A 25989-nucleotide genomic window follows, 5' to 3' on the forward strand; every position below is an offset into this window, starting at 1 on the left:
CCATTTATTAAACAAACATTCTCTTCCCCACTTAATGGATTTGGGGCCTTTGTCAAAGATCAGCTGACTATAGGTTGATGGATCTATATCTGGGTTCTCAATTCTATTCCATCCCTTCCCTTTCTGCACACACAATTGTCTTCACAAAAAAGTCTCAGTGAATGGAATTCCATCCCCACTGACTAACACTAATTATGGTGAAATCTTTTTGATTCAGATTCATTGTAAACTGGAGAAGCTCTTACTCTGTGTTTGGGTGTGATGCTTTCCCTCACTTCTGGAGTAATTAAATTAGTGATACCCAGTAGAACACTTTAAAAAAAAATGGCCATCATTTATTTATTTTATGTTTTATATAATTTTATTTATTTGTTGTGGTTGAGAATGTACACAGCAAAACATACACCAATTCAACACTGTCTACAGGTACCATGTAGTGACATTGATCACATTCTTTGAGTTGTGTAACCATTCTCATCCTCCTTTTCTGAGTTTTTCTCCCCTCGTTAACACAAATTCACTGCTCCTTAAGATTCATATCTAACCTTTTGAGTTGCTGTTGTCAATTTGATCCAATATGGATAGTTCTTAAAAGAGCACAATACGCAAGGCAGACTTTCTTTTTATTATTTAAGCTAAACTATTGTTAGGTTTGGGAGCTCTGGTAGCATAGTGCCTAAAGCATTTGACTGCTAACCAGGAGGCTGCTGGTTCAAACCCACCAGCCACTCTTGGAAGGAAGATGGGGCAATCATACTTCCGTAGTGATACTGCCTCAGAAACCCAAGGAGGGATTGCTATGAGTCAGGTCCAACTTGACGGCACATAACAACAACAACAACATTGTTAGGTTTTAAGAAGACTTTGGGGATATTTTTTGTCTAAGGTTTAAAGATTACTCAGGGCAACCCAATAAAACACTTGAGTATATTTAGTGAGATCTCTGTTTAAGGAGACCTGAGGTAGATCTGCCTGTATGTGAAGAAATCTCAAAATTCACAGATGTTCCTCTGTAACTGAGTGTGGTTGGTAAATCTGAATTTTTCCTCATGGGATTCTGCTTATAGATATTTGTTTTTCAAATGATCAGTATTGACAATGCAGAGATTATGATCATGGACTCCTTGGAATGTAAACTCCAAAATAGAACCTGGTCTCTCTATTCTGTAAAGTCACCAGTGCAACAGAACACCAGGCACACATGGTCTAATATTCTTGCCCACGTGGACCAGTTCTAACATCTTCAGAGTGAAGCTTGGCATCCTTCTTGTCTCTAAGTCCTATACCAGTTAACCATAAATACCATTTTAAGCCACCTTGAATACCATTTACCAGGTCATGGACAAAGAACATGGTAAAGAAACAACAGTTATCAAACCTTCACATCACATTGTATAAGCTCTGCATTACCAGTTACTAGTAAATGCATTACCATTTACTAGTTGGAAGTTTTAAAAGCACTTTCATCATGTTGTTGTTGTTGTTAGGTGCCGTCAAGTTGGCTCTGATTCATAGTGACCCTGCATACAACAGAATGAAATCCCACCCAGTCGTGTGCCAGCCCCCAATTCTTGCTATACCTGAGACCATCATTGCAGCCACTGTGTCAATCCATCTCTTTGAGGGCCTTCCTCTTTTTCACTGACCCTCTACTTTGCAAAGCATGATATTCTTCTTCAGGGAATGGTCCCTTCTGACAACATGACCAAAGTAGGTGAGATGAAGCCTGGCCATTTCACTTCCAAGGAGCATGCCGGCTACACTTCTTCCAGGACAGATTTGGTAGTTCTTCTTTCAGTCCATGGTACTTTCAGTATTCTTCATCAACATCACAACTCAAAAGGATGAACTCTTCTTTGGTCTTCCTTATTCATTGCCCAGCTCTCATACGCATATGAGGCGATTAAAAATACCATAGCTTGGGTTAGGTGCATCTCAGTCTTCAAAGAGACATCTTTGCTCTTCAGCTCTTGAAAGAGGTCTTTTGCAGCTGATTTGCCCAGTGCAATATGTCATCTGATTTCTTGACTGCTGTTTCCATTGGTTTGATTCTTTAATCATATGACTTGACTATTATGAGTTGAACTATGTCCCCAAAAAGATATTTTGAAGCCCCAACCTTTGTACCTGTGAATGTGACCTTGTTTGGAAATAATGTCTATGCAGATGCAATTAGGTAAATTAACATGAGGTCACACTGGAGTAGGGTGGATCCTAATCCAATATGACTGGCGTCAGTATTAAAAGAGGAAAAGAGACACAGAGACAGAGAGCCACACACAGGGAAGGATGCCATATGAAGATGGAGCAGCAATTGGACTCATTTACAAACCAAGGAACACTAAGGATGTCTGGCTGTCACCAGAAGTTAAGAGAGAGGCATGGAGCAGATTCTCCCTCAGAGCCCCCAGAATGAACCAATATGGCAGATACCCCTGAAAGCATGGGCCTATGATGGTAATGTTTTTTGGGGTTGGTGATCTCAACCACTGGGTGTTAGTGAGCCTGCATATGAGGCCCCTTTAGTTGACATGAGTTTCTAGGTCAAGGGCAGAAAGCAGACTTTAGCAAAGATGGAAAGATGGAAAGCCCCAAGGGAAAATAGGAAATAGGAAGAGCATGAGGGCAAAATTCACCCACTTCATAAAGCTGCTTCCATTCATTCTTCAGCTAAATACAGTTTATTCTCACTTTCTGGCTCTAAAAGCATACCAATATTCTTTTGGAATATCTTGAGGAAAAAGACTCATTTTCTTCCATAATGTATAGCCTCACCAATTCTCCATGGTTCATAGTTTCTAATCCATGTGCCATCTTGTATTAATCAGTTTTGCTATAAAAAATAATTTCCAGTAACCTCTAAAGAAATTCTTTCCTCCTTATAAAAAGGAGCTCTGATGGTGCAGTAGTTAAGACATTTGGCTGCTAACAAAAAGATTGGTGGTTCAAACCCACCAGCTGTTCCATGGAAGATAGATGAGGCTGTTGGCTATGACTCGGAATCAACTCGATGGCAGTGAGATTCTTTTTTTTTTTTTTTTTTGGTGGTACAGTAGTTACAGCATTCAGCTGCTAACCAAAAGGTCAATGGTTTGAACCCACCAGCCACTTTTCAGGAGAAAGATGGGGCAGTGTGCTCCCATTCAGATTTACAGCTTTGGAAACCCAATGGTACAATTCTACTGTGTTCTGTAGGATCACTATGAGTCTGCATTGACTCTATGGTAGTAGGCCTGGGTTGTTTTTTTTATTCTCTATGAAATATTCAAATGACCCCCCTTCCCATCTTGAGCTATGTTTTGCATGAACAAATTACATCTGGCTTCTTTCCTGATGTGGGAGTAGACAATGATCGTTGAGGACAGACACTTGGCTTGCTCTCAGCACAGTCTTTATTTGTCAGGCAACAGAGTTTTGTGGGGAGCCCCCTAGCCTGTGAATTCTAATAACCTTGGCTTCATGGGTAATTTGGGGCAAGTTATTCATTCTGTTTGTCATTTACCTCCTTGGCAAAATAGAACAAATAATAACCCGGCCTGATTCTGAAGCCATAACAAGATGATGGAAATAAAAGTGGTCACCTTCATATAACTATGAACTTTGATGCTGCCCAAACACAGAATGAAATGTTATCATTCTTCACAGGAGTCACATTTCATTAAGAGCTTTGTGTTTTACTCACTATTTTTTTTTTTTAAAAAAAAGAAAAATATAAACTGTCACAGCCTGAACTACATGGTTTATATTCTCTTCTACTTGTCAGAACTCAGAAAGTGCCACACTGTTTGAAAAAGTGAATCATTGAGGACCTTGGAGAGTTTCATCTAGCCCCCGTTGCAGGTACTATAGGAAAAAAATGTTGGGATTAGGTTATCTCCATGCGTTATTTGAGTTTTAAATCACTACGTAAAATGCCTGGTCTGGTTTTGGCTACACAACGAGACATGTTGGCCAGGTTTCCTTGCTCGAGAGCTCTCCCCAATAACCAAACACACACAAAAAAGCAATACTTTTTTTAAAAGTTGCAAGTCAACGTGCTGTAAACATGGGTCTGAGGTTAGAATATTGAATTCCATGAATATCAACAATCTGTCTTACTCCATTAATCAGAGGTTTACAATCTCTACAGTCTTTGGAGCCATAGGGCCGTCACTGATAATTCTCTGTCAAAGAGAAATGTACCCATCTAGACATGTGCTTAAAGAGAAATTTTTCTCCTTGTTGATTTTATGTAGGAAATGATTATTAGAAAATATTGGCTTGTGTGGTGTTTGAGAGGCTGTGGGAAGAGGCATTTTGGGGGGATGGTGGAGAAATGGATGACTCATAAAGCCCTTTGACAGGGCTCCACAAACCCAAAGAGGTTCAACAATTTGTTGGGCTGGGTCTCTGCGTGGTCTCTCTTGGGACCTATTCCAGAGCAATGAGACTAATAATCTTCAAATCCATTCCCTCTCCCCAGGCGCTATTACAGTACATTTGAATTATGGTATCAAGAGACAGACATTGGTTCAGCTCCAATGCCCTAAATTCTAAGGAAATGTGCTCCTTCCTTGATAGGAAAGAACATTTGGAGGCACAAACGTCTGTGTCTCTTACCTCTGGCCTGTTTGCTCCCCAGCCCAGGTCTGCAGAGTTCTTAGAAATGCCAAAGATGAGGCAAGTATGGAACATGTCTCTCTGAGAAGTAAAACCTGATGCTACAAGGGTCAGTGTGTAAGTCCTCCCAAGTTCAGCAAGCTTAACCTTTGTTGTTGTTGTTATCTACATATTAATTTTCCATTAACCAAGAAGGATGCTTAGAACTACCATTTGACCCTGCAATTCCACTCCTCAAGCAGACACATGCACACTGATGTTCATTGCAATGTTACAATAGCCCAAAAGTGGAAACACCCCAAATGCCCATCAACAGATGAATAGATAAACAAAATGTGGTGTGTCTACACAGTGGAATACTCAGCCATGAAGAGAAATGAAGTCATGATGCATGCTACTACCCAGATGGACCTTGAAAGCATTATGCTTAACTGTGAAATAAGTCAGCTACAAAAGGTCAGACACTGTATGATCCTACTTATTATATGAAATATCTAGAATAGGCAAATGTATAGAAACCAAAGTTTATTAGTGATTACTAGGATGGGAGGAGAGAGAGAGAGGAAGTCAATTTTATTTTAGGAAACATTGAGTGTTTGTCTATGGTGATGGAAAATTTGATAATGGATACAGCTGATGGTTGCACATTATGATTAATGTAACCATGTAAGAAAAAAAAAGTTGTTTTAAAAAGTAGAAATGAAAAAAAGAAAAAGGATACCTGTTTTTCTAAGTTAAATATAATCACCATGTGAATTTTGATAGGAGTTCCTAGGTGGTGCAAATGGTAAACATAATTGGCTGCTAATTAAAAGGTTGGAGGTTTGAATCTACCCCAAGGAAGAAAGGCCTGGAGATTTAGTCAAATATTACCCAACACTATAAACTCAAATCAAGGTGTAAGCAAATAATTTGTCCCTTGCAGTTTTAACTCAAGTTTTCTTGTGGCCTTTGAATTCAAATTCGCTTGCAGATGAATTCTGAAGACTGGTTCATGGTCCAGCTTCAGCAGGCCTTGCTTCTTGGGTTCAGGAGTGTATATCAGTGGTCTCACATTCATCCATGAGACCACAGGAAGACATCTGTCTGTCATCGAGAAGAAGGAGGTGCTTATAGCCACAAAGCTGACTAAGAGCTATTAAGCTCCCGGGAGTGTGAAGGTTGGGATAAAAGGAAAAGAAGAATATGCAAGATGCTGGTGCTACATTTTCCAGAGCATCTCTCATCCCATTGTGAATTGATCTGCAGCCCTGGATTTCATCAAATACATAATACCTCAAAGTCAGCCAGGAAGGACCGCCTGACATCTAGTACTCACCAACAATTAAGGGGCCTGATCAGAGAAGCCTGCCTGACGTCAAGTTAAAACTTTGGAGGGGGTGTCCATTCAAACACACTGCTCAGAAAACATTCTTGCCTAGAAATTGAATCCAGTTTCTTTTTCCTGTATTTGTTTTGCAATCTACCTTTGGAAGGAAAAGCTGATGTAGAAAAGCAATAATTCTTCAAGGCACACCGCTTCAATTAAGAGATAGAGAAGTCCAGAGGGGCCCAAGAGCTTCAAGAGGAGCCAACCGCAGATTAATGGACGCTAAAGAATGTTGCCTTCGAAGAGGGAAATTGGCTGATTTATGTTCATTCGTGTATTCCGAAGCATTGAACTCACGGGCATTCCTTAATCATAGCAGGATTACATGACCACTTTCACTTGGGGGATGGGGTTGGAAGGGTCTGTTTATTGGGTTGAGCTTTAATAACTTAGCTCTTTATTACAATGCTCTGGGTTAAAGCATTTCTGTAAACTGAGAACAGTTTCCATTTAGTCCCCTCTGTCTCTCTCCTTTCTAGTCCCAAATATATCTTCCTTGACTAGTCCTAACATGTGAAATATTTTTTTCCTTTGAGCCTGAAATTGTCCAGGCTCTGTTCACCTCAAACCCAGGTGTATTTTACTCAGGGTGTTTTGAGCAAAATCGGCTCAGCCATTTTGTTTATGGAAGAGAGAAAGAGGGGAAATCAATGTATCATCCCCTAGGATAAGCCAGTTATTCATTATTTGTTCCATTCATTTGTTTCATTCATAGGACATGTATTTAGTACCTACTGTGTACCAGTTCAATGCTAGACAAAGAGAATCTCAAATAAATAAGATTTTTTTCCCTTTTCACTTGTGCTCACAGTCTAACAGAGGAGACAGATAAGAAAATCAATAATTATGGTAGAGCCCTGGTAATGCTGTGGTGAGGAGCTCAGCTGGTAACCAAAAGATCAGTGGTTCAAACTCACTAGTCTCTGCAGGAGAATGACCTGGTGATCTGCTTCTGTAAAGTTTTCAGCCAGAAATCCTGTAGGGCAGTTCTATTCTAACTGATAGAGTTGCTGTGAGTCAGAATTGATGGCAGCAGGTTTGGTTTGATTTTTTTTTTTCCTTTCTTTTTTGACAGGCATAGTGAAAAGGCAACTAGGAAATGCTTTCAGAAACTATTCAGAAAGAGAGAATTCTTGAGCTAAATATTAAGGACATGTAGGTGTTTACCCAGTGGATGGAGCTTGAACGTGTGAGAGAATTTGGTTTGGGAAATGGATTGGTGAGGCTGACAGACCAAGGGCATTGTTCTGGTTACTCAGTGCTGTTCTGACAAGAATATACCACAAATGAGATGGCTTGAACAAACACGGGTTTATTCTCTTACAGTTCGGGAGGCTAGAAGTCCGAGTTCAAAGTGCAAGGTTCTAGGAGCTGTGTGAAAGCCCCTTGACCTTGGGCTTCACCTATGCCTCCTGCTCCTGGCCCACTGAAGCTAGAGGCATCTCTTCATCAGGCAGCTACTAGCTGGTGAGGCTAACAAGCCCAAGGTCAACAAATACAATGACACAGTCCCGATATTACCAAATCACATGGCAGGCCATTAATTCAAGTCCATTGTAAGTCCCAAGGTCGGCAGAGCATGGCAGGCTGCTGAACAACAACACGGCTACATGCAGGGTCCAAGCATCCCATAAACTAGAGATCGTTCCCAAAGCTGCTTCTTATATACAGGAAGCAGACCACATCCCTAAGGCAGCTATTCAGCTGCCTGTGGTAGATCCCACCATGGAGGTGATTGCAAGTCTCATCATGGGGAATATCTACCACCAGCTGCCCAGCCACCAACCATGCCCAGCCAAGTTGACACACAAACATAACCACCACAGGCATCAAATGCTGTATGTGGCCAATGCATAATGCACTGCCCAGAAACCCCTTCAAGAAAGTCTTGATGACAGGGGACATCAAGCTCAACTGGCACAACACAGTACATAAAAATCTCGTTCTACATCCTACTTTAGTGAATAGCGACTGGGGTCTTAAAAGTTTTTGAGAAGCCATACAACCACTGAGGTCTCCCCTCATCTGGAGCAAAGAAGAGTGAAGAAAATCAAAGTTATTTGGAAACAATTAGTCCAAGGATATGATGGACCATGGGGACCTCAGTATTCATAAGTCTGAGATCAGAAGAAGCAGATGGTACCCAGCTACCAATGCCAACTACTTCGAAAGGGATCAAAATTGGGTACCCCAGATCAAGTGGGAAGAAAAATGTGGAACCAAATTCAAAAACACAAAAAAATGACCAGAATTATTTGTCGGGTAGAGACTGGTGGAACCCCCAAGACCATGTTGTTAGTTGTTGTTAGGTCCCGTCAAGTTGTCTCCAACTCACAGTGACCCTACATGCAGCAGAGAGAAACACTGCCTGGTTCTGTGCCAGCTCCATGATCCCTGCTGTACTTGAGCCCATCACCACAGCCACTATGTCAGTCCATCTCTTTGAGGGCCTTCTCCTCCTTTGTTGACCCTCCACCTTACCAATCATGACATCCTTCTCCAGGGAATGGTCCCTTCTAACAACATGGCCAAAGTGGGTGAGACAAAGTCTGGCCATTCTCGCTTCCAGGGAGCATTCCAGTTGCACTTCCTCCAGGACAGATTTGTTAGATCTTTTAGCGGTCCATGGTACTTTCAGCATTCTTTGCCAGCACCACAACTCAAAAGCATCAATTTTTCTTCAGTCTTCCTTATTCATTGTCCAGCTCTCACATGCATATGAGGTGATCAAAAACACCATGGCTTGTGTCAGGTGCACTTTAGTCCTCTAGGAGACATCTTTGCTCTTCAGCACTTAAAAGAGATCCTTTTCAGCCAATTTGCCTAGTTGTTGTTGTTGTTGTTGTTGGGAGCTCTGGTAGTATAGTGCCTAAGGCACTTGACTGCTAACCAAAAGGCTAGTGGTTCAACCCCCCCAGCCACTCCTCGGAAGGAAGGTTGGGCAATCTAATTCCGTAGTGATACTGCCTCGGAAACCCAAGGAGGGCTTGCTATGAGTCGGGTCCAACTCGACAGCATATAACAACAACAACAACACTATGTTGTCTGATGTCATGACTGCTGCTTGCATTGGCGTTGATTGTAGAACTAAGCAATGTGAAGTCTTTGACAACTTCAATCTTTTCTCCATGATGCTGCTCATAGGTCCACTTGTGAGGATTTTTGTTTTCTTTATATTGAGATATAATCCATACTTGCAGACTGTAGTCTTCAATCTTCATCAGTAAGTGCTTCAAGTCATCCTCACTTTCAGCAAGCAAATCTGTATCGTCAGTGTATCGCAGGTTGTTAATGATTCTTCCTCCAATCCTGATGCGATGTTCTTCTTCAAGACTGTTGTTGTTGTTATGTGCCATGGAGTTGGCCCGACTCATAGCAACCCCTCCTTGGGTTTCCAAGGCAGTATCACTACGGAGATTGCCCCATCTTCCTTCCAAGGCGTGGCTAGTGGATTTGAACCACCAGCCTTCTGGTTAGCAGTCAAGTGCCTTAGGCACTATGCTACCAGAGCTCCCTTCAAGACTGTAGCCCCGGGTTATTCTTCAGGCCTGCTTCCGTGGATTAGCTCTCAGCTAAACAGTAAAAAGGGCTACAAGCAGAACACCTACCCTAGGGAGATGCACCCCTTAGATCAATCAACCATGAGACATCAGAAGGGAAGCTTTTGCATAGAGGAAAAGCTGGGCAGACAGGAATGCACAGATAAGAAGGGAGAAGAAAGGAGTTGTCACAGGGAGGAGATGGGAGGAGAGCTTTTTATTGTTGGGATTGTAATTGGGGCATGAAACCAAATGTGCAAGAACTGCTGAGAATAAAATGAATCTCCTTTGTAAATTTGCACTCAAACCACAACAGAAAATTTAAAAAATAAAAAGAAGAAGAAGATAGAAAAGAAAAGCCTTGGTGACCCACTGCGAGGAGTGTAGTGGCTGGCAGCCATCAACTACCTGTTAGCTCCCTCAGGGTCTGCCTCAGCTTTCAAGGTAAGGTCAGGCTCCTCTTGGGTTTGCCCCAGCCAGTGACTGAGCAAGAAGGAGGCACAAGGTCTCATGCATTTCCATTCAACATGGGACTCCTCTAAAGGGCTATCTTTGCTCCAGAGATCCCCATTGGGTTTCCATAGAAACCCTGGAATAAGATGAGTGTTATTTGAGATTGACCTATGTCCCCAAAAAAGATATGTTCAAGTCCTAATCCCCAGTACCTGTGAACATGTTCTTGTTTGGAAATAGGGTCTTTGATTATGTTATCAATTAAGATAACATGAGGTCGTGCTGGAGTAAGGTGGATTCTAATACAATATGAGTGGTGTTCTTTAAAAAAAGAAGAGACACAGAGAGATAGAGAAAGGACGGCCATATGAAGATGCATTTACACGCAAGGAACACCTGTGGCTACCAGAAGCTGAGAGAGTCAAGAAAGGATCTTCTGTGAGAAAAAGAGAAAAGACATAGAGGGAAGACAGCTACATGAAGATGGGGGCAGAGATTGGAGTGATGTTGCCACAAACCCACAAAAGCCTGAAGCTACCATAGTTGGAAGAGACAAAGAAGGATCCTCCCATAGGGACTTTGGAGAGAGTATGGCCCAGCCAACATCTTAATTTGGACTTCTAGACACTGGAACTGTGAGACTATAAATTTCTGTTCTTATAAGCCACCCGGTTTGTGGTATTTTGCTTTGGCAGCCCAAGGAAACTCACACAGTGAGCTTTGAATGTGTAGGGGGTGTTTTTGTCTAATGACAATGCAAAACTTTAATATCATATATCAAACTTTTGTTCATATATTTATTTTTAAAGAAACAATGAAGGGGAAAACCATCCTTCTGTACTCCCTCTACTTTTCTTTTAAGCACATCCTTCCTATTATTCCTCATTATTTAAATTCAATAACCAATCAACTTATTTAATTAACTGATTTGAATTTTTCTTTTGTTTATTACTGAATTTAGTGGTTCTACTGAATATACTAGTGCTCTGTTGTCTTAGAGACCTGAAATTATATTAGTATGATAAAGCTATTTATAGCAGTAAACCACAAACAATATGGGATTACAAAGAAGGGACAGTGAATTACTTTATTTCAAAAGCTACCAGATACAAATCAACTTCTAACTCTATAAACTGGTAATTAAAGGGAGAGTGTTATGCTATACGAAGAGCCCTGGTGGTGCAGTAGCTAAATGCTCGGCTGCTAATTGAAAGGTTGGCAGTTTGAACCTACCACCTGCTCTATGCGAGAAAGATGTGGCAGTCAGCTTCCATAAAGATTACAGCTTTGGAAACCCTATTGGCTAGTTTTATCCTGTCCAATAGGAATGCTATGGGTCAAAATTGACTTGATGGCACACAACCATGACCACAAGTTAAACAACACATCAGGATTACACAAGAGTTCCAATTTGAGGGAAAATTTTTCATTATGAAAGAATGCTTGCTAATAAATGTCAGAGAAAGGATAAAATTAGAAGACCTCCATTTCATGACCTTGCATGAAATAATTGAGTCAGGGAAGGATCCCCAAAAGGACACCAGATGTGTTCAGGGAAGTGTTGATGGGAACTTCATATTCCATAGAATCAATGTGTTATCATGGGAATGAAAAATAATTTCATAATGGAGAGAGAGAGAGAGATATCCAATTGCTTTTTAAATGCAAGATCAATCTTAGCCCCACTAACTAAGAGTAGTCACCTGGCACGAATGTTATGCATATGAAGAACACAGCATCAGCAGTAAAGGTTTCCTGGCAAAAAACATTTAACCTGAATTTAATCAATACCTAAGATCTAACTTCCACTATACACAAAGGAACAAGGGGTGAACAACTGTCAACAAAGACAACAATGCCAATGCATGGTTTTGAAAGAGTATATTCATACATTTTAGAGACACTAACACATATAGAATTACTGGGTGGCACAAACAGTTATGTGCTCAGCTACTAACTGAAAGGTTAGATATTTGAAACCACCCAGAGGCACCTTGGAAGAAAAGTCTGGCAATCTGCTTCAGGATGGTCACAGCCATTGAAAACCCATGGAGTGCAGTTCCACTTTGAAACACATGGGGTCACCATGAGTCATAGTCGACTTGAAGGCAACTAGTGGTTGGTTGTATTGACATATAGAGTAATGTGGTATCATTATTACATTACTGTAGTAATGGTTGTGATTTATTTCAAATTACAAGTGTCTTACAACAAAGAATAGATTGAAGCAAATATGGCCAACGTTAACACTTATTAAATCTAGATGGTAACTATATAGGTGTTCATTACGTTATATTCTCTACTTTTCCATATGTTTGAAAATCTTCACAATATAGAGTAAAAGAGAGGGACTTAGTGGAAGGAAAAAGTTGGTTTTTTTTGTTTTTTGTTTTTTTTTAGATGAAAGCTCCTGGAGAATACATGTACTGTTTTTAAGTATTTTAATGGCTCTGTGTAGAAAGCTATGTATTCTTGGGGATTCTGTGAAAACAATGATATTATTGGCTCAGTTTAGAAACAATTCAAGTTGGAAAAAATGAAAGTAATTATGCTGTGTGAGATTACAATTACATAAGTGTACTAATTTCCTAGGGCTGCCATAGCAAAATACCACACATTGGATGGCTTAAAATAACAGAAATTGATTCTCTTACATATCGGGAGTGAGACAGAGAAAATCAAGGTGTCAGGAGGATCATGCTCTCTCTAAACTCTCTAGGGGAGGACTTTTTTTTTTTTTTTTTTTAAACTCTTCCAGCATCTGATGGTCCCAGGTGTTCCTTGGCTTGTGACATCACTTCAGTCTCTGGCTTCATCTTCACATTGTTGTCTTCCCTCTGTGTCTTTTCTCCTTTTCTTATAAGGGCACCAGTTATATTGAGTTAGGGCCCACCCAACTCCAGTATGACCTCATTTTAACTTGATTACATCTGCAAAAACCCTACTTCCAAATAAGCTCACATTCACAGGTTCCAGGGATTAGAACTTCAATATATCTTTTTTAGAGGATGAAATTCAATTCATAACAATAAGGTGGTATGATTAAAGTACTTTAAAAACTGCCACCTAGCTACACATCTGAAAAGAGACTTATCCCTAAGATTTGTGGAAAACTCCAACACCTCAACATCAAAAAGGCAAACAATCCAATTAAAAAATGGGCAGAAGACATGGGCAGACACTTCATCAAAGAGGATGCTCAGGCGACCAACAAACGTGAAGAAATGCTCGCAATCGTTAGCCATTAAAGAGATGCAAATCAAAACAATGAGATATCATCTCATCCCAGCAATAATAGCAAAGTTGATAAAACAGAAAATAACAAATAGTGGTGAAGATGTGGAGAGATTGGGACTCTCATACATTGCTAGTGGGACTCTAAAATGATAAAACCACTATGGAAAACAGAATGGTGCTTCCTTAAACAATTGAAAAGGGAAATACAATTAGATCCAGCAATCCCATTCAAAAAAAAAAAAAAAAAAACCTTATTGCCATCGAGTTGATTCTGACTCATAGTGACCCCTATTAGGTTTCCGAGGCTGTTAATCTTTATGGAAGTAGAATGCCCATCTTTCTTCCTTGGAGTTGCTGATGGGTTTGAACTACTGATCTTCTAATTAGCAGCCAAATGCCTTATCCACTACACTACCAGAGCTCCTTAGCAATTCCATTACTAGATATATATCCTAAAGAAAGGCAAGCCAGGACATGAATAGATATATGCACACCCACGTTCATCATAGCACTATTCATAATAGCAAAGAGACAGAAACAACCTAAGTGCCCATCAACAGATGAATGGATAATCAAACTATGGTACAAATACACACTGGAATAGTATGCAACAGTTAAGAGTAATAAAGAATGTGCAAAATACCTCATAACATGGATGAACTTGGAGGACATTATGATGACTGAAATAAATCAATTATATATATATATATATAAAAAACACTGCTATCGAGTCAAATCAGACTCATAGTGACCCCTCCTTGGGTTTCTGAGGCAGTATCACTTCGGAAGTAGATTGCCCAACTTTCCTTCTGAGAAGTGGCTGGTGGGTTTGAACCACCAGTCTTCTGGTTAGCAGTCAAATGCCTTAGGCATTATGCCATCAATCATAGAAGGATAAAAATTGTATGTGTCCATTATTGTAAAAAGTCAAGGAAAGGTTTACATATGGAAGGAAGTTTTCTTTGTTGGTTACCAGAGATAGGAGGGGACAGAAGGAAAAATTGCTAGATAGGTAACAGATACGTATTGATTTGCATGAAGGGAAAGGCAATATACCAAAAGCAAGCGATCAGCACGATAACACTAAGGAAAAGGAAGACAAGGAGAGGTGCACAAGAGGTACAAACAACAAAGGTAAACATCTTTACATATAAAATACTGCATTATCACTAATAACAAACATTAATCTATGGGTGGATAGACAAGCCAAATGATCAGGTATGGTTAGGCAAAAGGGAATATACCCATGACCATACGTAAATCTGGCAGAGGATATTTCTAAATGTGTATTTGTATGTGCTGTAAGAATGTCCATATATACGACAGAGCTAACAGTGGGTAAAGTTATGATAACTTCTTAGCCACAGCCAAACATCTTGAAGGAATGAATCACTGGGCCTGCTGGCTCAGGACCATGGTCACAGGGGACATCAAGCTCAATTGCCATACAAAAACATTGTTTCCATTCTACTTTGGTGAGTTGTTGTTGTTGTTGTTATTTGCCGTCGAGTTGGCCCTGACTCACAGCGACCCCTCCTTGGGTTTCCGAGGCAGTATCACTATGAAAGTAGGATTGCCCAACCTTCCTTCCGAGGAGTGGCTGGTGGGTTTGAACTGCCAGCCTTCTGGTTAGCAGGCAAGTGCCTTAGGCACTATGCTACCACAGCTCCTACTTTGGTGAGTAGCACCTGGGATCTTATACCCTTGCAAGCATCCATCTAAGATGCAACAATTGGTCTCTCCTCATCTAAAGCAAAGAGTAATGAAGAAAATAAAAAATTCATGGAAACAATTAGTCTAAGGGACTAGTAGACCATGGGAACATCAGCCTACATGACCATGAGACCCTGAGACCAGACAAACTAGATGGTGCCCAGCTACCAGTGTTAACCACTTAGAAAGGGATCAGAATAGGAGATCCTGGATAGAGTGGAAAAAAAAATGTGGAACAAAATTCAAAATCATAAAAAATTGGGCTTACTGGCATGATAGAGACTAGTGAAACCCCTAAGACTATGGCCTCTAGTCACCCTTTGGGCCTGGAATTGAACTCACTTCCGTGGATTAATTTTCAGCCAAACAATAGACAGGCCTACAAAGTGAACATTTACACCAGGTAGGTACATTCCTTAGAGCAATCAACCATGGGAAATCAGAAGGGCAGCATTTGCACAGGGAGATAGCTCAGGAAGCAGGAATGCATAGGAAAGAAGGACACAGGGAAACAGTAACCACAGGGAGAAAATGGGATGAGAGCTGTTACATCATGGGGATTGCAGTTAATGCCATGAAACACAATGTGTATGAACTGTTGAATGAAAAATGTAAACTCTGTAAACTTTCACCCAAGTCACAACTTAAAAGAAAAAAAAAAACTTCTGCCTATAACTCTTGTAACCAAACCAAAGGCCAAAAAAAAAAAAAAACATTGCCATTGAGTCAGCTCTAATTCATGGCAAACTCACATGTGTCGTACAGAGCTTATACAATGTAATGCAAAGGTTGGCTAACTATTGCTTCTCTATTATTGTTTGTCCACAGCATGGTAAATAGTACTCAGGGTAGCTTAAAAACTCCCGAGGGAATGTATCCTTTAGTATTTAGATATATGCATGCTCATCTTCACATCTAAGGTTATGTGACCTCAGAATTCAGAGTGGCCCTTAGGGTTGGATGGTTTCCAGTGGGTTGAAGGGAGAGATGCCTGTGAAGGAGTGAACCCAACCGCAAGCTGAAAAGATGGAGTTTCTTGGAACAGAATGCCTTTTGGAGCTGAAGAACATACCATTCCATCCAGGTGTCTTGATTGATGTAGAAGTACCTGCCAAATTCCATTCTCCAGTCTGGAAATTCCAGGATAGTGCTGGTACCGGTGAGTGACATTTTCTTGGACTGTCACCAGGGGTTATAAAGTACTTTCCCCACCCCCTACGTTCCTAAGGTATGAAGGATAAAGGTCAACACATAGAAATTTTAGATTACCATAAAAGCGTCACTATGGATCTAACTGAGAAGAATGCACAAAGGATGGAGTCTGTCTGAATCTTCTCAAGTCCATTTCATAAGAACTCCCTCCCCCTTAATGAAATAAGATACAACCACAGAATTACCTAGTTCGGCCTGCTCAGAAACTCTACAGGCTTCATTTTACAAGCACGAACTTTATGGTTCTGTAGTCTGTAGCAGTCAGGGAAACCTTTTTGCAGTTCTGGTGTTGATGCTCTCTGGGCTTGTTATCCTGGCTTTTACTGCCTGCAGTTAGGTTTGTTTTGTTTTGTTTGGGGGTCGTGTGTAATTTCAGCCCTGGTGGATTGGAATCTGTGCAGGGGACTTGGGTGTGTTTCGTGTGTGAGCTGGATACGCTCCAGGGTGCATTCACGCACTCTTCTGACTGGAGAGAGATCTTGAGGGTGATATTGCCTGTCATACATGGCACCATGGGTGACTCATCTTCAGTAGACTCTGGACTTGAGGCTGTTTCTTTAGACACAGAGATCTAAAGTCCTGGCCCAGGTCTCCAGTGATCAGAGACAGAAACGGAGACTTGTTCTCAGCACCACACTTAGCCAGCCCATTGACATAAGAGATTCATCACCACCCTTCAACCCATTACATGGTAATAAATGAAAGTTGCGTCATTTCTTATCAGCCTAAGAATTTTCAAGCCTTGCTAAATTCATTTGTCTTTGCCGAGGGAGTGTCGGAAATTATGTTTTCTTAGCAGACAGATGCTTTGGAAGATACTTTAACTTAGAGGTCAAAACTGTGGGCTCCAAAGTTAAAACGTCTGATTCAGATTTTGACTTTGTTATTTATTAATTGCATGACCTTGCAAACAAATTAAACTCTCTAATCCTCAGTTTCCTCAACTGTAAAATACGTCTAATGCAGCTCTAACTTCTAAAGTTCTTAAGAGGAATGAATGAGATGATATATGTAAATTGCTTAGCTCAATTTCTAGTTTATGATTGTTTTTTGATGTTACGTGCCATTGAGTTTGACTCATGGCAACTCTGTATGACAGACTAGAACTGCCCCATAGAGTTCTTTAGGCTGTACTCTTTACATGAACAGATCACCAGGTCTTTCTCCCATGGAGTCACTAGATGGGATCTGCTCCATAAAGAACAGCTTTTGTTATTCTCAAACTTACTCCTTCTAGCCAAAACTGATGACATGATTTACCAAATGACTATTAGAGAGCATCTCACAATAGTGTCTACTGTATACTTACAGGAATTACACTGTAAGAATTGGACAAAAAGTTACAGTACCAGGGATTTTGAATCCATACTTTTTGAAGCCTTGAAGGTTAGATGAACCCCTGAACATATTGCCCTGAGATAGCCTTTAAACCCTAAACCAAAAATATCCCCTGAAATCTTAAAACCAAACAATAGTTTAGCTTAACTAGTAAAGGCTGTATGCCATGAGCACTGTGCTCTTTTAAGAACTATCTATGTGGGATCAAATTGGCAATAATAACTTGGAAGTTTGAATAAGAACCTTAGAGGGCAATGAGTTTATGGTCATGGAGGAACAACTCTGAAAATTTGGTGAGAATGATTGTACAACTTGAAGAATGCAATCAATCTCACTCAATTGTACAGGTAGAAATTGTTGAATTGTATATGCTCTGCTGTGTATATTCTTAACAACAAAAGGAAAATAAGTGATATATTAGAAAAAGTCTCCAGTTCCAGCAATTTGAATGGTATATAGACAAGGGTGTGAGTTATATATGGTTGCACAGTTTTGGGTCCAATTTAAGGCTGGGTGTCATGTAGAAGCTTAACCATAAGCTTTGAAATTTTGCAATTGAAATGAATTTGTTTTATGAACTTCCCTCTGTATGAATCCTCCCCACCAAAATTACCACTACCACGACCATTATATGGAGCTGTCATGAGTTGGAAGCAATTTGATGGCAATTAGTTTTAGTTATAAAGCTACAGTTGTTAAGACAGTATAGTACTGGCATAAAGATAGATATATAAATTAACTGAACAAAATAGAGATTGACATATACACAGTCAAATGATCTTCAACAAAGACACCAAAGTAATCTAACAAAGAAAGGAAATTCTTTGTGATAAATGTTACTGGATATGCAATATGTCCATGCAATGAAATGCTTATTAGGTGCCATCTAGTCAGTTCCAACTCATAGCAACCATATATATGTAAAACAGAATGAAATGCTTCTTGGTCCTGTGTCATTCTCAAAATCATTACTATGTTTAAGCCCATTGCGGCAGTCACTATGTCAATCCATCTGGTTGAGGGTCTTTCTCTTTTTTGCTAACCCTCTGCTTTGTTGTTGTTGTTAGGTGCTGGTGAGTCATTTCCAACTCGTAGCAACCCCATGCACAGCAGAACGAAACACCGCCCGCTCGTGCACCACCTCCATGATCACTGCTATACTTGAGCCCATTGTGGCAGCCACCATGTCAATTCATCTCGTTGAAGGCTTTCCCCTCTTTTGTCAATCTTCCACCCTACCAAGCATGACATCCTTCTCCACGGAATGGTCCCTTCTGACAACATGACCAAAGTAGGTGAGATGAAGGCTGGCCATTCTCACTTCTAAGGAGCATTTCGGGTGCACTTCCTCCAGGACAGATCTGTTAGTTCTTTTGGCAGTCCATGGTACTTTCAGCATTCTTTGCCAGCACCACAACTCAAAAGCATCAACTCTTCTTCAGTTTTCCTTATTCATTGTCCAGCTCTCACATGCATATGAGGCGATTGAAAATATCATGGCTTATGTCAGGCACACCTTAAGTCTTTGAGGAGACATCCTTGCTCCTCAGCACTTGAAAGAATTCCTTCACAGTCAACCTGCCCAGTGCTACATGTCGTCTAATGTCCTGACTGCTGCTTCCATTGGCATCTATTGTAGAACCAATCATGATATCCTTCCCCAAGGACTGGCCCTTCTTGGTACCATGAGTATTCTGGCTGTACTTCTTCCAAGACAGATTTGTTCCTTCTTCTGGCAGTCCATGGTATTTTCAGTATTCTTCACCAACACCATAATTCCAATGCTTCAATTCTTCTGTGGTCTTCCTTATTCATTGTTCATTTTTCATATGCATATGAGAGATTTAAAAATACCATGGCTTGGATCAGGCTCACCTTAGTTTTCAGAGTGACATCTTTGCTCTTTAAGGCTTTAAAGAAGTGTTTTGCAGCAGATTTGCCCAGTACATGTCATTCGATTTCTTGACTGCTGCTTCCATGAGCTTTGATTGTGGATCCAAGTAAAATAAGATCCTTGACAATTTCAATCTTTTCTATACATAACATAATGTTTCTTACTGGTCTGGTTGTGAGAATTTTTGTTTTCTTTATGTTGAGGTGTAATCCATACTGCAGGCTGTAGTCATTGGTCTTCTTCAGTAAGTACTTCAAATTTTCTTCACTTTTAGCAAGAAAAGTTGTGTCATCTGAATATCACAGGTTGTTAAGGAGTCTTCTTCCAATCCTGATGTCACATTCTTCTTCATATAGTCCAGCTTCTTGGATTACTTGCTGAGCATATAGATTGAAAAAGTATGGTGAAAGGATACAACTCTGACCCATCCCTTTTGTGATTTTAAACCACGCAATATCCTCTTGTTCTGTTCAAATGACTTCTTCTTGATCTATGTACAGGTTCCACATGAGCACAATTAAGTGTTCTGGAATTCCCATTCTTCGCAATGTTGTCCATAACATGTTATGATCTACACAGTCAAATGCCTTTGCATAGTCAATAAAGCACAGGTAAACACCTTTCTGGTATTCTTTGCTTTCAGCCAACATCTATGTGACATCAGTGTGATATACCTCATTCCGTGTCTTCTTCTAAAATTGGTTTGAATTTCTAGCAATTCTCTGTCCATGTACTGCTGCAACTGTTTTTGAATTATCTTTAGCAAAATTTTATTTGTGTGTGGTATTAATGATATTGTTTGATCATTTCTGCATTCTCTTGCATCACTTTTCTTTGGAATGGGCACAAATATGGATCTCTTCCAGTTGGTTGGTCAGGTGACTGCCTTCTAATTTTGTTGGCATAGGTGCATGAGTGCTTCCAGTGTTGCATCAGTTTGCTGAAAAATCTCAATTGGTATTTCATCCATTCCTGGAGGCTTGTTTTTCACCAGTGCTTTTAGCGCAGCTTGGACTTCCTCAATACCTTCAATACCATCAGTTCATGATTATATGCTGTCTCTTAAAATGGCTGTCTTTCTGGTACAGTGACTCTGTATTCCTTCCATCTTTTTTTGATGCTTCCCGAGTAATGCAATATTTTGGTTAATAGAATCCTTCAGTATTGCAGTTTGAAGCCTTTACTTTTTTCTTTAGTCCTTTCAACTTAAGAGATATTGAGTATGTTCTTCCCTTTTGGTTTTTTCAACTCCAGGTCTTTGCACATTTCATGATAATATTTTATTTTGTCTTCTCCAACCACCCTTTGAAATCTTCTGTTCCGCTCTTTCACTTCATCATTCTTCCATTTGCCTTAGCTACTCTAAGTTCATGAGCAAATTTCAGAGTCTCTTCTGACATTCATTTTAGTCTTTTCTTACTTTCCTGTCTTTTATTGACCTTTTGCTTTCTTTATGTATGATGTCTCTGATATTACCTCACAACTGGTCTAGTCTTCAGTCATTTGTGTTCAATGTGTCACATCTCTTCTTCAGAAGGTTTATAAATTTAGGTAGGATATATTAAGGTCATACTTTGGCTCTCATAGACTTATTTTAGTTTTCTTTGTTTCTACTTGAATTTGCATATGAGCAATTTATGGTCTGTTAAGCAATCAACCTCTGGTTTTGTTCTGGTTGATGGTACTGAGCTTCTCCATTGTCTCTTTCCACAGAAGCAGTTGATTTGATTCCTGTGTATGCCATCCAGTGAGGTCCATGTGCATAGTTGTCATTTATATTATTGAAAAATATATTTGCAATAATTAAGTTGTTGATCTTAAAAAATTTTATCATATGATCTCTGGCATCATTTCTCTCACCAAGGCCCTATTTTCCAACTACCAGTTCTTCTTCTTTGTTTCCAAATTTCACATTCCAATCACCAGTAATTATCAATGCATCTTAATTTCATGTTTGGTCGATTTCAGACTACAGAAGTTGGTAAAAATCTTCAATTTTTTATCTTTGACTTTAGTGGTTGGTGCGTAAATTTGAATAAAAGTATTAACTAGTCTTCCTTGTAGGTGTTTGTATAATATCTTATCAGTGACATCATGGTACTTCAGGATAGATCTTGACATTTTCTTTTTGATGACGAATGGGATGTCATTCCTCTTCAATTTGTCATTCCTGGCATAGTAGACCATATGATTGTCTGATTCAAAATGGTCAGTATCAAACCATTTCAGCTCACTAATGCCTAGGATATTGATCTTTATGTGTTCCATTTCATGACTCCTGATTTTCCTAGATTTATACGTACATACATTTATACATTCATACATTCCATGTTTCAATTATTAATGGTTGCTTGCAGCTGTTTCTTCTCATTTTGAGTTGTGCCACATCAGTGAATGAAAGTCCTGAACACTTTCCTCCATCCATGTCATCAAGGTCATCTTTACTTTGAGAAGGCAGCTCTTCCGCAGTCATATTTGAAGTGACTTCCAATCTGAAGGTCTCATTAGACAGTGTTCCACTGCTATTCGTAAGGTTTTCACTGGCCAATTTCTTTAAAGTAGATCACCAGGTCCTTCCTCCTGGTCTGTCTTGGTATGGAAACCACAAAATCTGTCCACTGTGGGTATCTTAGTTCTCTAGTGCTGCTCTAATAGAAATGCTGCAAGTAGATGGCTTTGATAAACAGAAATTTATTCTCTTACAGTTTGGGAAGCTAGAAGTCTGAATTCAGAGTACCAGCTCTAAGGGGCTGGGTGAAGGTGCCTTGATCTTGGGCTTCAACTCTGGCTCTTGTTCCAGGACCACTGGAGCTGGAGGCATCTCCTAAGTTAGGCAGCTGCTGGCTGCCAAACCCAAGGTCATCAGGTAAAATGGCACAATCTCAAAACCAGCAGGCAGCATGGCAGGCCACTTGTTAAACTACAGGAACAACACATGATTGGTGGACAAAATGGCTCAAAATGTGCCAAAAATCTCCAGACCTTTCCCAAACCTTCTCCATATATACTAGAAGTAGGCCACACCCTAAAGGTAGCGCCTCTTCAACTTCTTAGCTGCCCACAGAAGATTCTACCATTGAAGTGATTATAATCTCATCATGGGGAATAAATATATTCAGCTGCCAAGATGCTCAAAACCACGGCCCAGCCAAGTTGACAGAGAACCTTAACTACCCCAACAAGTGACCTGGTTTGTATTTCATATGCTGGTAGCATAGCTTCCATAGTCACAGCAACTTGCAAGCCACCATACCATAGCACAGTAGACAGATGAGTGGTGGGATGGAATAGTATTCACCAATATAAAAGAATGAACTACTGATACACCCAACAACATGGATGAATCACAAAAACCTTAAGTTAAACAAAAGAAGCCAAACTCAAAAAAGTGCATACTGTTTGATTACATTTAAGTAAATTTAAACAAAGACAAAAACTAAGCTACATACACAGATCTAGCTATAAATCAAAAAGTGGTTGTCAGGAAGTGGATGGACTGGATGGGACTCCAGGGAAATTTCTGGTGTGAACAAAATGTTCCGTATCTTCTTCTGAGTGGTGATTACCAAGGTGTATACAATTCTCAGAGCTTGTTGAATTGAACAACTAATATCTGTATATTTTATTTAATTGTACCTCAATATAAAAACTAGGGAGCTTTGGTAGTATAGTGCCTAAGGCATTTGACTGCTAACCAGAAGGCTGGCAGTTCAAACCCACCGGCAACTCCTCAGAAGGAAGGTTGGGCAATCTACTTCCATAATGATACTGCCTTGGAAACCCAAGGAGGGGTCGCTGTGAGTTGGGTCCGACTCGATGGCACATAACAACAACAACAACAACAAAAACAACATAAAAACTACAAGCTATAAAAGAGGAAATGTAAACTATTCCATGTTATGTCTATTTTTACTTTCTCTATAATGCTTTTATGGGAGTTCTAGTTGCGTAGTGCCTAAGGTACTTGACTGCTAATCAGAAGGCTGGTGGTTCAAATCGACCAGCTACTCCTAGAAAGGAAGATGGGGCAATCTACTTCCGTAGTAATACTTCCTTGGAAACCCAAGGAGGGGTCGCTATGAGTTGGGTCCGACTCAACGACACATAATAACAACAACAACATAATGCTTTTGCAAAGAATACATGCATTGTGTTTGTGTGGAGTGTATTGTCTGATTCCTTAAATCATGGCCTTGTTTGAAATTCTTAGCATTCTATTCATGTGAAATTGTTTTGAGCAATGAAAGCTCAACTATTTGTGATGGCTAAAGTTTTCTAACACAAATAAATGACCTTTTTCATTTAACTAAATGACAAGGCTTTGATTGAATTATTTTACAATCCTTCCAGAGGCCCAAGGAATGAGAGTCTTTAAAGGCAGGAAGATCTTCGGCCATTGACCCAGTTCCTGATGCTTTACTTCCTTTCCCTCTACCCGTCCTTGCCCCTTCTTCTTTGAAAGAATTTATAAAAGAATTCTTTATAAAAGAATTCTCTTTTTATAAAATTTGCATTCCTGCTTTTGCAAATGAATCCAGATCATTAATTCTGGTCATGCAATTTTTTTTTGTCTCATTGGCAATGTACTTATTCATTGGCTTAATTCTGGCTTCCCCTTAGTTTTATCAGATCTAACTTACCCTGATGTTTAGTGATGTCAAGCTATGATAATCAGCATAATGATAACATTAACTGAGCACTTACTATATGCAATTTACCTATATTAATTAATTTTTATCTCCACAACTACTCTATGAAATAGGATTATCATTATCATCATTTTATGAATGAAGAAACTGAGGCATGGAAAGGTTAAGCAATTTGTTTCTAGTAAAGAGTAGAGCTGAGGTTTGAATCCAGAGAGTCTTCCCCCAGAATGTAGTTCTTAATAACTATCTCATGTTACCTTAGGTCCCTAGGTGACATTCAGCTATTAAAGGTTGACGGTTCAGACCCACCCAGTGGTACTACAGAGCAAAAGACCTGCTGATCTGCTTCTATTAAGAGTATAGCCAAGAAAACTCTATGGAGTTATTCTACTCTGTAGCACACGGGTTTGCCATGAGTTGGAATCAACTCAATAGCAAACAACAATAAGAACATGTTACCTCACTAATACTTTACCAAATGGGGATGAACAAAACCATGAACAGATGCTGTCGTTTGTAGTACTTGGTAATAGAGACAATCTTAGGAGTGGAACATTGTTCACAGGAAACACAAACATTGTTTGCAACATAAACAGACACTCCCAAATACAATTCTGTGTTTATGGTCTTGGATGTTATAATATTGCAGGTGTTGAAGTTCATCTGGATGGATACCTGGTTGCACTCACTAACTAGAGGAATGGGTCTGCCTTTGGAGCATAAACAACAGCATCACCCACCTTTCTGGTAAGGCAAGCTCATGATGTTGTTGTTATATGCCATCGAGTGGAACCCGACTCATAGCGACCCCTCCTTGGGTTTCCAAGATGTTATCACTATGGAAGTAGATTGCCCAACCTTTCTTCTGAGGAGTGGCTGGTGGGTTTGAACCACCAGGCTTCTGGTTAGCAGTCAAATGCCTTAGGCACTACGCTACCCTGGGAAAACTTAATGGAGAATGCAGTGGCTATCCCAGGGACCCCTGTACTGCCGGAAGCTCAATGGACTTTAGCTTTTACTTGGAAATTGAACTTGTCATTAGTCTATATGAAGGCAAAGTCTGTGAAACCCAAAATTATTATCCCATTTGCATGTAGTCAGTGATTAAACAGCAAACAAATCAACAAACAATCCTTTCTTATCAAAATAAGGTAGGAATAAGAATATGTTTTGTTGCTATACCTCTCAAATCTATCTAGCTGTTTCTCTCTTCATGAATTTCCTTTCTCCATTGGAGGGATACACACACACACATACATACATGTATGAGAGAGGTAGTCAGAATCATTTAATGAAACAAGTTGGTGAATTCATCATTGATCTTCCAATCTACTCATGAAGAAGTATCGAAGTTCTCATCCTTTCCTTCCTTCCTCATTCTACTCTCAACTCACCTGCTTGCTCTAATTATTTTAGCTTGCCATGGTTGGCAGAGACTCAAGCCTCAGAATAAAATCAAGCAGAGATATAATTTACCAACTATAAGTGCAGCTCACCGTGTTGATGTGCTCACAGCCAAGTCCAGGGCTACATCTGAATGCTCTTCTGGAGCCCTTCTTAAACATCTTATAACTGCTTCCCAGGTGCTCCCTGGCCTTGACTTCTGCCTGGTTGGATTGCCACAAGCTCTTGCAGTAGCTTCTCTCAGCTTTCCTTCACCATCAGTCCGATCCATCTGTCTTTCGGTGGGCTCATTTTGTTTGTCTTTCTGAGCTGCTGGATGCTTGGTGCGGGCCCAGCTTACTAGAATGAGACGTCTCTCAGGCCACCCAATAATCCCAGGCCCGTGGCACACCTAGTTTCAGCTATCAACACTGCCCTTTCAGTACATGCCAGCCAAACTCTGTCCACTCTAAAAAGAGACCAGTGTCTCTCTCAGGCCTGACTTAAAGAGCCACTATTCTCTTAACAAAAGGCCAATCAAATACTAAGACGGTTTCACTGACATTTCTCCCAGCTCAAATGACCTGTTTTCTTAGGCCTCAT

The sequence above is a fragment of the Orycteropus afer genome, unplaced genomic scaffold (genome assembly GCF_000298275.1).
Source record: "Orycteropus afer afer isolate SDZICR_OR568_19922 unplaced genomic scaffold, OryAfe1.0 scaffold00137, whole genome shotgun sequence".
Lineage (NCBI taxonomy): Eukaryota > Metazoa > Chordata > Mammalia > Tubulidentata > Orycteropodidae > Orycteropus > Orycteropus afer.